Genomic DNA, 11,542 nt, shown 5'->3' with positions numbered 1-11,542 from the left:
CATGTAATGCTTGAGAAAGTCATTTTGGTAGCTGAGTAACTTGTATTCGCGGACAGTCCACAGATATTTATTGACAGGAGTGCAAAAACACTCAGCCATTGCTTCATTGCTAGTCAGGCTCGGAGCCACACTCCTGGAGATGTGGCTCAGAGCCTGACTTTGCTTAGACCATGTGAGGTCTAAGCAAAGACAATGAAATGGAGATGTGACATCAAAGCTGGTGCTAGAAGTGTAGCTTCTAGTGGAAAAGCCTTTATAAAACCATATTTTGGGGCAAAATCATAAAAACATTTTTAAGGATTATTTTGGTTTTGCTTTGCTTTTTTTTTTTTTAAATATTTGCCTGGTTTGGCTCCACACATGCAGTTTTTATCCCTGTCACTATTAAAATGAAAGTTAATTTATGCTAACTGCCCAAAAAGGACACAGAGACAGACACTGGGTCTAAATCACCGCTAACGATGAGCAGTAACTGTGATAGTGTAGACTTGCGGTTAGGGATACTCCCATCCTACAGGATTAAAGTTTTTGTTAAGTTAAATAAGGAATATGTCTTTTCACTCGTTTGCTTGCATCCCTGGGCATTCAGGCTGATAATCCTTTCTTTTCTGTCACCTGGTCTTTCCCATAATGTGAAACTCTGCCATCATCACTCTGGTACAGTGCTTTTGCCTGCCTTCTGTGAATCAATCAGCCTCTATTCCTTGTCCTTTAAATCTCAGTTCTGTTCTGTTATTCTGCCTTTCAGTCTCGCTCCCAGTCAGTTCATTCTTGTCACTCAGAGAACCACAAGTCCTCATCTTCTTCACTTCCACCACCACCCTGAGACTCGCCTCTGTTATGTTACATCATTGCAGTGTTTTATTACTCAAAACCATTCATATGTGATGAGTTTCTTCAAATGGTGTCTCCTTAATAAACTGATAGCTGAGCATTACCATTTGGAATGAAGTGGGGCCATCTTACAGTCTGAAGATTAAATAGGCGACCACACAGAGAAAAATCTTTAACTATTCCGTTTCTCCAAGACAAAACTGCGACAATTAAACAGTATGAGATATTAACCATTTTCTTCTACTTAAGCCCTCCTGTGATTACAGATTGATCCCAATTTAAGTTACTAAAATGTTCTTTTTTCATTTCTCCCATCAGTTGTTTTAAGCTGTTTAAAATAATCAGCAAATTTGATTTGTACAAGGTTGCAGTTTCGATTTTAGTTATTTTTGCTATTACCTTTTGCCCTTTGCCTGGTATTCTCAATATAGTCTAGATTATTTAACTTGATTGACATATTGTTTTGCTTCTTATTTCTCATTAATGAGTAATGTCAGATAAGACAAATGACATTCTATCAGCAACTAAAACTTGTACTGGCCATGAAGAGAATAACAATAAGGCAAAAAACCAAGTGCAGCTTTGCCAAAATCAACAGCTGGGTTTATTATGAGAGAGCAGGTGCTCAAGGGAAAACTAGAGAAACAGCAGGCAAGCTGCTAAGCAGAGGGGCCTGTCTTGTGGTGGATGAGTGGGAAAATCATTTACATGATGAGGAAAAACACAGTAACGTTCATGGTACAGAGAACATCAAGCACAGAACCTGAGAGGACTCATCACACACAAAACTCTGGTAAGTGGAGCCGTTGAAAGTTTTATTCCTGTTGTAATAGTAATTTTACAATGTATGTTGAAGGGATATTATTGCCCTCTGTTGTTGTGTTTGTGCAATGCAAAGCAATAAAAGGTGTTCGTTAAAAACATCAGGTTATGGGCCCAGAGGTCGCCAAGGGAAGCTGCTAACACGTTTTCTTTTGGGAGTCATAAACAGAATTGTGGGATTCCCAATGGAAGATAGACTGTTTATTGACAAGCTGAGCGGAGAATTGGGCAACGTGGAAATTTCAACTGGAGCACCTGTTGAAGGCAAAAGGACTGTGGGTACTATGGTACAGGAGATAGAGCAGTTAGCTGCTGATTCTAATGCCCAAGCACGAGCTGAATTTGAACGGAAGAAAGAAAAGGCATTTTCAGTGCTGGTACTGAATGTAAGTACACCCCAATTGTACTTGATAACAAACTGTAAGACCCCCAAAGAAGCATGGGAGATGCTAAAAGCACAGTTTGAAAGAGATACTGTTGCTAACAAGCTATTTCTGAAGAAGAAGTACTTCCGGTGTGAAATGAAGGAAGGAGAACATCTCAATGATCATTTAAAGAGGATGAAGGAACTTACTGATCAGCTAGGGGCAATAGGTTCTGTAATTGAAGAGGAAGATCAAATTGTCACCCTTCTAGGTAGTTTGCCACCCAGCTATGCAACTGTTGTTACTGCTTTGGAGACAAAGATGGACAGTCTGACAGTTTGTTCAACAAGCCTTGATAAATGAGGAACAAAAGCGAGTGCTTACTGACAACACCACTGTGTCCAGTAGTGTATCAGCGATGTCATCTCAGATGCATAGAAATGAACAGAGTGGATCAAAAACAGTGGGAGCAAACAGCTCCGACTCATGGAGATGTTACAAATGTGGGAAGGAAGGACATATCAAGCGTGATTGTCCAAGCATTAAAAAGAAATACAAGGCCCACAAGGCTAAAAGCATGGTGTATAGGACAAAGAGGACTCATATGAGGGAGCTTTTGTTGTAAATGAGTCATGTAAAAGTGATGCACAACAAGAAGAATGGTTAATTGATTCAGGAGCATCAAAACACATGACATGTGTTACGCCCCAGTCTAGGGGTACAGGAACGCAACATAAGTTTGAAAAGACTGCCCCGCCCTGGTCCCCAAAACCATACACAGAGGGAAACCAATTCCTTAGTGAATCGTGTTTTATTATCTACACTGCAAAAATGAAGCTCCAGGGTGAACAAAGGCCAAAATAACAAACAAAACAAGCTAAGTCAGGAGGAGGTGCTATCTAAAACCCTATGTGAAATCAAACATCAAACAAAAGACAAGCGCTACACCTAACTCCCTAACTGAAATAAACAGGAGAAAACAGTGCAAGGAAAAACAATACGGCAGCTCACCCCTTCTGTTGCAGTGCTATTTACAATGTGCTATGTACAATGAAAGCTAATATACACACTATATACAAAACTCAGAGAAGCCGCACAAATCACAAGCACAAAAGTCTCAAGTTTTGGAGGCCAGGGTCAGGTCTGCTGCTGCTGTCAGTGGCTGCCCCGGGACAACTGCTGGTGAGGGATTTGAAGAAGATCACATGGCCAGGGGACCAATCAGCAGCCGTCAGCTCATCCACTCCGGGACCTGCAAAGACTTAAAGGAACAGACAACAACAGCCACCAAAACAGATTATGGACAGGGCCATAACACCCCCCTTCCCAAGACCAAACATCTCCCCTAAAGATGTTTGGCGCTTAGGGGTTCCGAAAACCACGTGACAGCGCATCTGCCAGTACATTCTCTGTCCCTTTCTTGTGATGGATCTCCAGATTGAAATCCTGTACTAAGAGGGACCATCTCATGAGCCTTTGGTTAGAATTTCGCATTCGGGTCAAAAACACGAGGGGGTTGTGGTCTGTGTAAACAATGACAGGTGCTGAACTGGAACCGACATAGACCTCGAAATGCTGTAGAGCAAGCAATAGGGAGAGAGCTTCTTTTTCAATGGTGCTGTATTTCTGTTGGTGGGAGTTGAATTTTTTCGAAAAGTAACCAATTGGGTGATCAACACCCTGCCTATCCTCCTGCAACAGTACCGCACCTGCACCGTTGGCGCTGGCATCCACCTCAAGTTTAAACGGATGTGTGAAAACAGGAGCGGCAAGTACTGGTGTGCTGCAGAGGAGAGCTTTGGCAGACTCAAAAGCATTCTGGCAGGTGGGGGACCATACGAATGGTTTTGATACACTTGTGAGACTGGTGAGAGGTGCAACTACATCTGCAAAATTCTTACAGAAGCCACGATAATAGCCGGCCATACCAAGGAACCGGCGAAGCTCACGTCTAGTGCGAGGCACAGGGAAATCTAGGATAGCCTGGATTTTAGCCAGCAGGGGGCGCACCTGTCCCTGACCCACCTGCTTCCCTAGATAAGTCACAGTGGCCTTACCAAAGTCACATTTGGCAAGATTTAGGGTAAGGGATGCCTCTTTTAATCTTTCAAAAATCTCCGTGAGTGTTCCAAGGTGATCTGACCAAGTCTCTGAATAGGCTACAATGTCGTCTAAGTACACTTCACAGTTTGTGACACTACCTAAGACAATGTGCATAAGGCGTTGGAATGTGGCAGGGGCATTTCGAAGGCCAAAAGGCATGACGGTGTATTGGAGGAAGTGATCAGGAGTGACAAAAGCAGAAATTTCAGATGCACGCGGAGTGAGGGGAACTTTCCAATAACCCTTTAATAAATCCAGTTTGGTGACAAACTTTGCGGAGCCAACCCTATCCACACAATCTTCCATGCGGGGAAGAGGGTAGGAGTCGGGTTTGGTCACACTGTTCACCTTGCGAAAATCACTACAAAAACGTGGAGTTTTGTCTTCCTTCGGCACAAGAAGGCATGGGGAACTCCAGGCACTCGAACTAGGGACAGCAAGACCATTTCCCAGCAGGTAGGAAACTTCTTGCTGAAAAAGTGCACGTTTGGTAGGGTTCACACGATAAGCGTGTTGTTTGATCGGAGGGTGGTCACCTACATCTATGTCATGTTCGAGGACAGAAGTGCGAGAGGGAGTATCAGCAAACAGAGATGGGTAATTATTGATCAGAGAACACACATCGGTCTAAAGAAATAAAGAAATAAAGAAGCTCTACAGGACTACCAAGAGTTTTCAGAACCACAAACAGTAAAACTCGGTGATGGCAGAGTAGTTGAGGCTTTAGGTCTGGGCAACATAACAATGAAAATGTCATTCAGAGTTAGTAATGGAAAAGATGCCACAATGTATGATGTGCTGTATGTTCCCAAATTATCAATGAACCTTTTCTCAGTGGGAGCTGCTGCCAAGAAGGGAAACACAGTGAAGTTCAAAAGGACTCATTGCTACATAAGAGGAAAGAATGGAGCTCTCCATGGAATGGGAACACAAAGATGTGACGGCTTGTATCAGCTGGATATTGAGGGAAACTGCACAACCTGTCATGGAGTGTCAACTGCTTCAGTTCCAGCAAGTATGTGGCATCAGCGCCTAGGTCACACTACAAATCTGAAAAAAGTCAAAAACTTGGTAAAAGGAGTTAAGAGGAGGACATTTTTTGTGAAGCTTGTGTTGAGGGCAAATTATCAGGAAAACCTTACAAATCAGTGGGAGAAATACGAACAAAACGCAAGTTGCAATTAGTGCATAGTGACGTTTGTGGTCCTTTTCAAACTGAGTCACTAGGAGGAAAAAAGTCCTTTGTAACTTTCATTAATGACTACTCCAGATGTTGTAAAGTGTATTTCATAAGAGAAAAAACGGAAGTCCCGAGCAAGTTCAAAGAGTTTGAAAGAACCTTCTCAAATGAATGTGGACAGGGAGTAATAAGACTCAGAACTGACAATGGTGGGGAATACACATCTAAAGAGTTTCAAGAATATTTGAAAGCTCAAGGCATCCACCATGAAATGACTGTACCACACACACCACAGCAAAATTGGTTTGCAGAGAGAAAAAACAGAACTCTAGTGGAATCTGCTAGAAGCATGCTGTCACATGCAAAGTTGCCAAACATATTCTGGGCAGAAGCTGTTGCTACTGCAACTTACATACAGAATAGGCTCCCAACATCTGCTTTAAAGAACGAAACACCCTATCAGAGATGGTATGGAAAAAACCCAGACATTAGCCCTATGAAAGTATTTGGTTGTATTGCTTATGCTCATGTTTCAGACACAGAGAGAAAGAAGCTGGACAAAAAGGCAGTGAAAGTTCGTTTCCTGGGATATGCAACCAATGCAAAAGGCTACCTGGCTGTGGGATGAGGAAAAAGGAAAAATACTGAGTCGACGAGATGTGGTCTTCAATGAAACAGAGTTTAAATGCAAACAAAGTGAAAAAGATCTCGGTTTGGGGAATGAGGTGATACTACACACGGGTGAAAGACAAACAAGTACTGAGGAGACTGTCGCCAGTGAAGCTGCAAAAGGAGATCAGCGGATCAGAAGACCTCCAAAGAGATATGGATTTGAGGAGTTTGCTGATGTAACTACAGTTGATCATTATGCAAACATCTGTTGTGTCACAGAACCAAATACACTCGAAGAGGCTATGTCAGGTCCAAATGCAAAGGAGTGGAAAGAAGCAGCTGATTTGGAATATGAGTCACTGCTAGAGAATGGCACATGGGATTTAGTGGATCTACCAAAGGATCGCAAAGCAGTTGGATCAAAGTGGGTCTTTAAAGTTAAGCATCACAGTGATGGACAAGTGGAAAGATACAAGTGCAGACTTGTTGCCAAAGGCTATTCACAGATTTATGGTGCAGACTATGATGAAACATTCTCTCCAGTTGTACGATTTGGTTCAATTCGTACATTGTTGTCATTTGCTGTGCAAAACAATCTAAATGTGCATCAAATGGATGTTGTGACTGCATTCTTGAATGGACACCTGGAAGAGGAAATCTACATGGAGCAGCCAGAGGGTTACATCAAACCTGGGCAGGAACATCTAGTGTGCAAACTAAACAAGTCAATATATGGACTGAAGCAGTCTCCACGTTGCTGGAGCAAAGCTTTTACAGAGTTCATGAAAAGTATTGGTTTTACACAGAGTACTTCAGATCAGTGTGTGTTTGTTAGAACAGGTCAGGAGTTGGAAATATTGGCTGTGTATGTTGATGATCTGATTTTGATTGCAGAATCAGCAGAGAGCATGAAGACCTTAAAGGATACTCTGAAGAAACACTACAAAATTAAAGACATGGGTGAGCTATCCTACATTCTGGGCATCTCAGTGATCCAAGACAAGGACAAAAACCATGTTATGCTTCATCAGAGACAGTATATTGAAAACATACTACAAAAGTATGGAATGGACAGTGCCAATCCAGCAACTCCAGCTGACACAAATGTCAAATTAAGAAAGAGTGATGATGTCAGTCAACCTGTAAACCCAAGCATGTATCAGTCAATGGTTGGAAGTTTATTGCATGCTGCCATGGCCACATGACCAGATATTGCACAAGCAGTGAGTGTGGTGTCAAGGTTCAATGCAAACCCAAACACTACACACCTGACAGCTGTGAAAAGAATCCTAAGATATTTGAAAGGAACTCTAAACCTGGGGCTCAAATATCAAAGGACAGAAACAGGAACCTTGGTTGGGTATTCAGATGCTGATTGGACAGGTGATCAGGACGATCGACGTTCTACAACTGGAAACATCTTTCTACTTGCAGGAGGTGCAGTCAGTTGGCATAGAAACAAGCAACAGTTGCACTTTCAACTGCAGAGGCTGAGTATATTGCTTTGAGCCAAGCTGCACAAGAAGGAGTTTGGTTAAGAAGACTACTAACTGAGCTTGGAATGGAGACCACAGCAACAGTGATCCTGGAGGACAATCAAGGAGCAAAAAATCCAGTCGATCATGCAAGAACAAAGCACATAGACATTCGTTACCACTACATTCGTGAATGTGTGCAAAATGGACAAATCCAGCTGAAGTACTGCTGTACAGAAAACATGAAGGCTGACATGTTAACCAAACCACTGCCTAGACAAAAGTTTGAGTATCTCAGAGGGAAGATTGGACTGTGTTCAGTTTAAAAAGGGTTATCATATGCTTGACATGCCTATTCTATGCTTATGTTAAGATGTCATGCATATAACTGTAATGAAGAATAATAGTTTTGTCTAAGATGGACACAGTACATTTTTTTTCAAAACAAAAGAGAAAATGTTTATTTTCTAATAACACTGTGATATAGGTGCGTAATGTTGTTTTTTTTTTTTTTTTTTGAAAGAAATAAGCAATGGGTGGCTGTATCACAGGAGGTAGAGCAGGTCACCTACTGATCAGAAGGTTAGTGGTTTGATCCCTGGCTCCTTCAGTCTGCATGTCAAGAGTATGAATGTAGTTAAGAAGCACTCAGTTTAGAGAAAGTGTATGATTGGGTGCGTGTGGCATGTTGTATAGAGAACTTTGAGTATTCCAGGAGAGCAGAAAAGCGCTATATAAGAATCAGTCCATTCACTGTCTGAACAGAGTTTTGTCATGTTACTTTTGCACTATCATGTTCCGGCACATGTTGTTATTACATGGCTTGATTAAGGTACATATTAGGCTGACATCTGGGGCCAGAGCTGAACTTGTTCTGGGCCAGTCTGCAACTGGCCTTGTGCTGGCCCATATGTGGATTACCTCTGGCAAACCTGGTCTGGGCCACCAAAGGGCTGTCATTCTTTGCAGTATGTGGGCCATGTGTAAGCACATTGTGTGGGACAGATCCAGGCCATACCAATTTTGCTATGTGGGGAGTGTCTCTTACAGGTTTTGCTGGTATCTGTTGTTTTCACAGTTATGCCCACTAGGGGGTGGTAAGCCACAATAATACAGTAGCCATCCTTATCAGTGTGGACATGGAATGCACAAGCAGTAACATGCAGGTTTACGTTCAATGTGCTTTTACTTTATTTCCACATTAAATAGCAATAATGGAAAAATACTTAGCATCCAGGAAATTGGCTTTTAGATGAGACTATGGCATTCCAAACAATTATTCTTTATATATCCATCCTTTAAAATGACTCACCCTCACTCTCGAAAGATAAACCAGTAAACACGAACTTGCATAGCCTCAGTTACCATGGTAATATTCTGAATATCCTGCTTATTTCTTGTAAATGGACAAGGATAAAGATGAGTGACTATAAAGCTATAACCCAGCATGTAGTCAGATCTCAGAATGGCTTCATGTGAGATTTTCGGTAAAGCAAGAGAAGTGATTTGACTTTTCTCTGTCTCTTCTTATAAGGCAAAGGAATACATAGGATGTTTAATAAACAGTGGCACACGGGCATGATGAATCCGCTTACTGAGTGGTGATGTACCAGCATGTTGTAAATCTTTGTGTCTTGTTTTTTTTAGTAGAAAAAGACCTATGAAAGGCAAGTGGTCATTCTTAGCCTCTCTGATTTGTTATCAGCACTGTTCATCACAGCACAACTTTATGCTAAGTAAAAGCTCATGGTGTACACTGCAGTGCAGGCTCACAATGCGGGCATCATGTTCACCAGGACTTTGTCATAGAGAGTTGTGCAGCAACATATTAACAACTAACCTTGTGCTGTAGATGACTCTCAAATGCTTTCCAGGCTAAAGTTTTGTCCCCTATCTACATCTTCCCTGTGCTAATGTGTTTATATTAGCCTAACCATAGCTCTGTAGACAGCCACCAGGTAGCACACCATTATATGTCAGCTAGTCCAAATTCACTAACCCTCAAAATATGACAGTGCTGCTAATTAGTTTTCCATCTTTATGTCCAAAGTAATAACAGAGCTGTATTTTTTGTTTATTTGTTTCGTGTGTGTGTGTGTTTCTTTTCTTTTTCTTTAGAAATACTTCAGTCTGAATATGTTATATCATCCTTAGATGAAAAGTAGCTAGCTATCTCCCTGCTGACTTATAAAATTGTGAATATCAGTTGTTTTACATTTAATCTTTGCAGAAAAAAGATGGATAGGAAGTACCTAAACCCAGGGGGCAGTACCTGCTAGTTGATAATAACAGGCACACAATCTTTCAAACCATGATTTCTTGCTGTGTAATTAGATAAAATACACCCTTGAATATGAATATGAAATGTGAAAATGCACATTTGGTTGAATGCTGACCAACAAACATAAAGTAGAGTGTACCAAACTCAGCTTCACAGTGACCAGCAGGATGTCGGTTGCACAATTCCTGTCAGCATGCTGTCCAGAATTCAGGTGGAAGGATTTTTGAAGTGAAGTTAAATCAATCTCATGCAGAAGAATTGCTAAATTGGATATTTTCCTAGTAGGCAACATTATAGCAGCAGACAGAAATAAAAACTCTGGACTTTGGTCAGAAAATGATGTCATTTATTAAAGCAAACTGATTTTATGCTATGGCAGGTATGTGTATGAGACAATATGAAATGGGACTGAATGAAGCAAAAGCAAGAAAAGTCCATGAGAAAATCAGTTCCATACAGGAGACTTACAGATGGCAGTTCACTTTACAGAGCACCCAGTGACCAAAAGAATGCAGCTAAAAATGCTGCAATGGTCTTGGGATGGATCTTTGACAGTTGTTGAATCGCTTCTATCCAACCTGACAGAGTTTGAGGATCTGCCAGGAAGAATACCATTAACCCAAGGAGCCTTACAAAAGCATTACCCAAGTTGACCTAAAGCTGGAGTTCCAACCGAGTATCATGATAAAACCTGTATAGTCATGCCGGTCCACTGTGTCAATATATATAAATGTGTTAATAATGTCTGTTTAAACACTTTCCTGTTATTATTTTCAAGTTAGCTTGAAATAAAAATAACTCTGTCTGCTGTTACTGTAGCTTACATCAACTTACTGCAACTTCTGCATTCACTCTTCATTATTTGAAGAGTTTCAGTCAGGTTTCAGAGCTCATCACAGCACAGAAACAGCTTTAGTGAAGGTTACAAATGATCTTCTTATGGCCTCTGACAGTGGACTCATCTCTGTGCTTGTCCTGCTAGACCTTAGTGCAGCATTCGATACTGTCGACCATAATATCCTATTAGAGCGATTAGAACATGCTGTAGGTATCACAGGTACTGCACTGCAGTGGTTTGTATCATATCTATCTAATAGACTCCAATTTGTTCATGTAAATGGAGAGTCCTCTTCACACACTGAGGTTAATTATGGAGTTCCACAGGGTTCAGTGCTAGGACCAATTCTGTTTACATTATACATGCTTCCCTTAGGCAGTATCATTAGAAGACATAGCATACATTTTCACTGCTATGCAGATGACACCCAGCTCTATCTGTCCATGAAGCCAGATAACACACACCAATTAGTTAAACTGCAGGAATGTCTTAAAGACATAAAGACCTGGATGGCCGCTAACTTTCTGCTTCTTAATTCAGATAAAACTGAGGTTATTGTACTCGGCCCTGAAAAGCCTAGAAATATGGTATCTAACCAGATTCTTACTCTGGATGGCATTACCTTGGCCTCCAGTAACGCTGTGAGGAACCTTGGAGTCATTTTTGACCAGGACATGTCCTTCAATGCACATATTAAACAAATATGTAAGACTGTGTTCTTCCATTTGCGCAACATCTCTAAAATTAGAAATATCCTGTCTCAGAGTGACGCTGAAAAACTAGTTCATGCATTTATTACTTCCAGGCTGGACTACTGTAATTCATTATTATCAGGATGTCCAAAAAACTCACTGAAAAGCCTTCAGCTAATCCAAAATGCTGCAGCAAGAGTCCCGACAGGGACTAGAAAGAGAGAGCATATTTCTCCTGTTTTGGCTTCCCTTCATTGGCTTCCTGTTAAATCCAGAATTGAATTCAAAATCCTGCTCCTCACATACAAGGTCTTAAATAATCAGGCCCCATCTTATCTTA

The 11,542-nt window shown here is 41.3% G+C and overlaps 1 protein-coding gene across 1 annotated transcript in view; it reads right to left on the bottom strand.

The window, feature by feature from the left end:
* The window catches only part of LOC309697457 (uncharacterized protein), a 366,834-nt gene that overhangs the window by 340,842 nt on the left and 14,450 nt on the right, over nt 1–11,542 (bottom strand). The gene's annotated exons all lie outside the window — the stretch shown is intronic.

This window comes from Aulonocara stuartgranti (assembly GCF_965226115.1).
Source record: "Aulonocara stuartgranti genome assembly, chromosome: 20".
Classification (NCBI taxonomy): Eukaryota; Metazoa; Chordata; class Actinopteri; order Cichliformes; family Cichlidae; genus Aulonocara; species Aulonocara stuartgranti.
The sequence above is the reverse complement of the archived record's forward strand: the minus strand, read 5'-3'. Positions and strand labels throughout refer to the sequence as shown.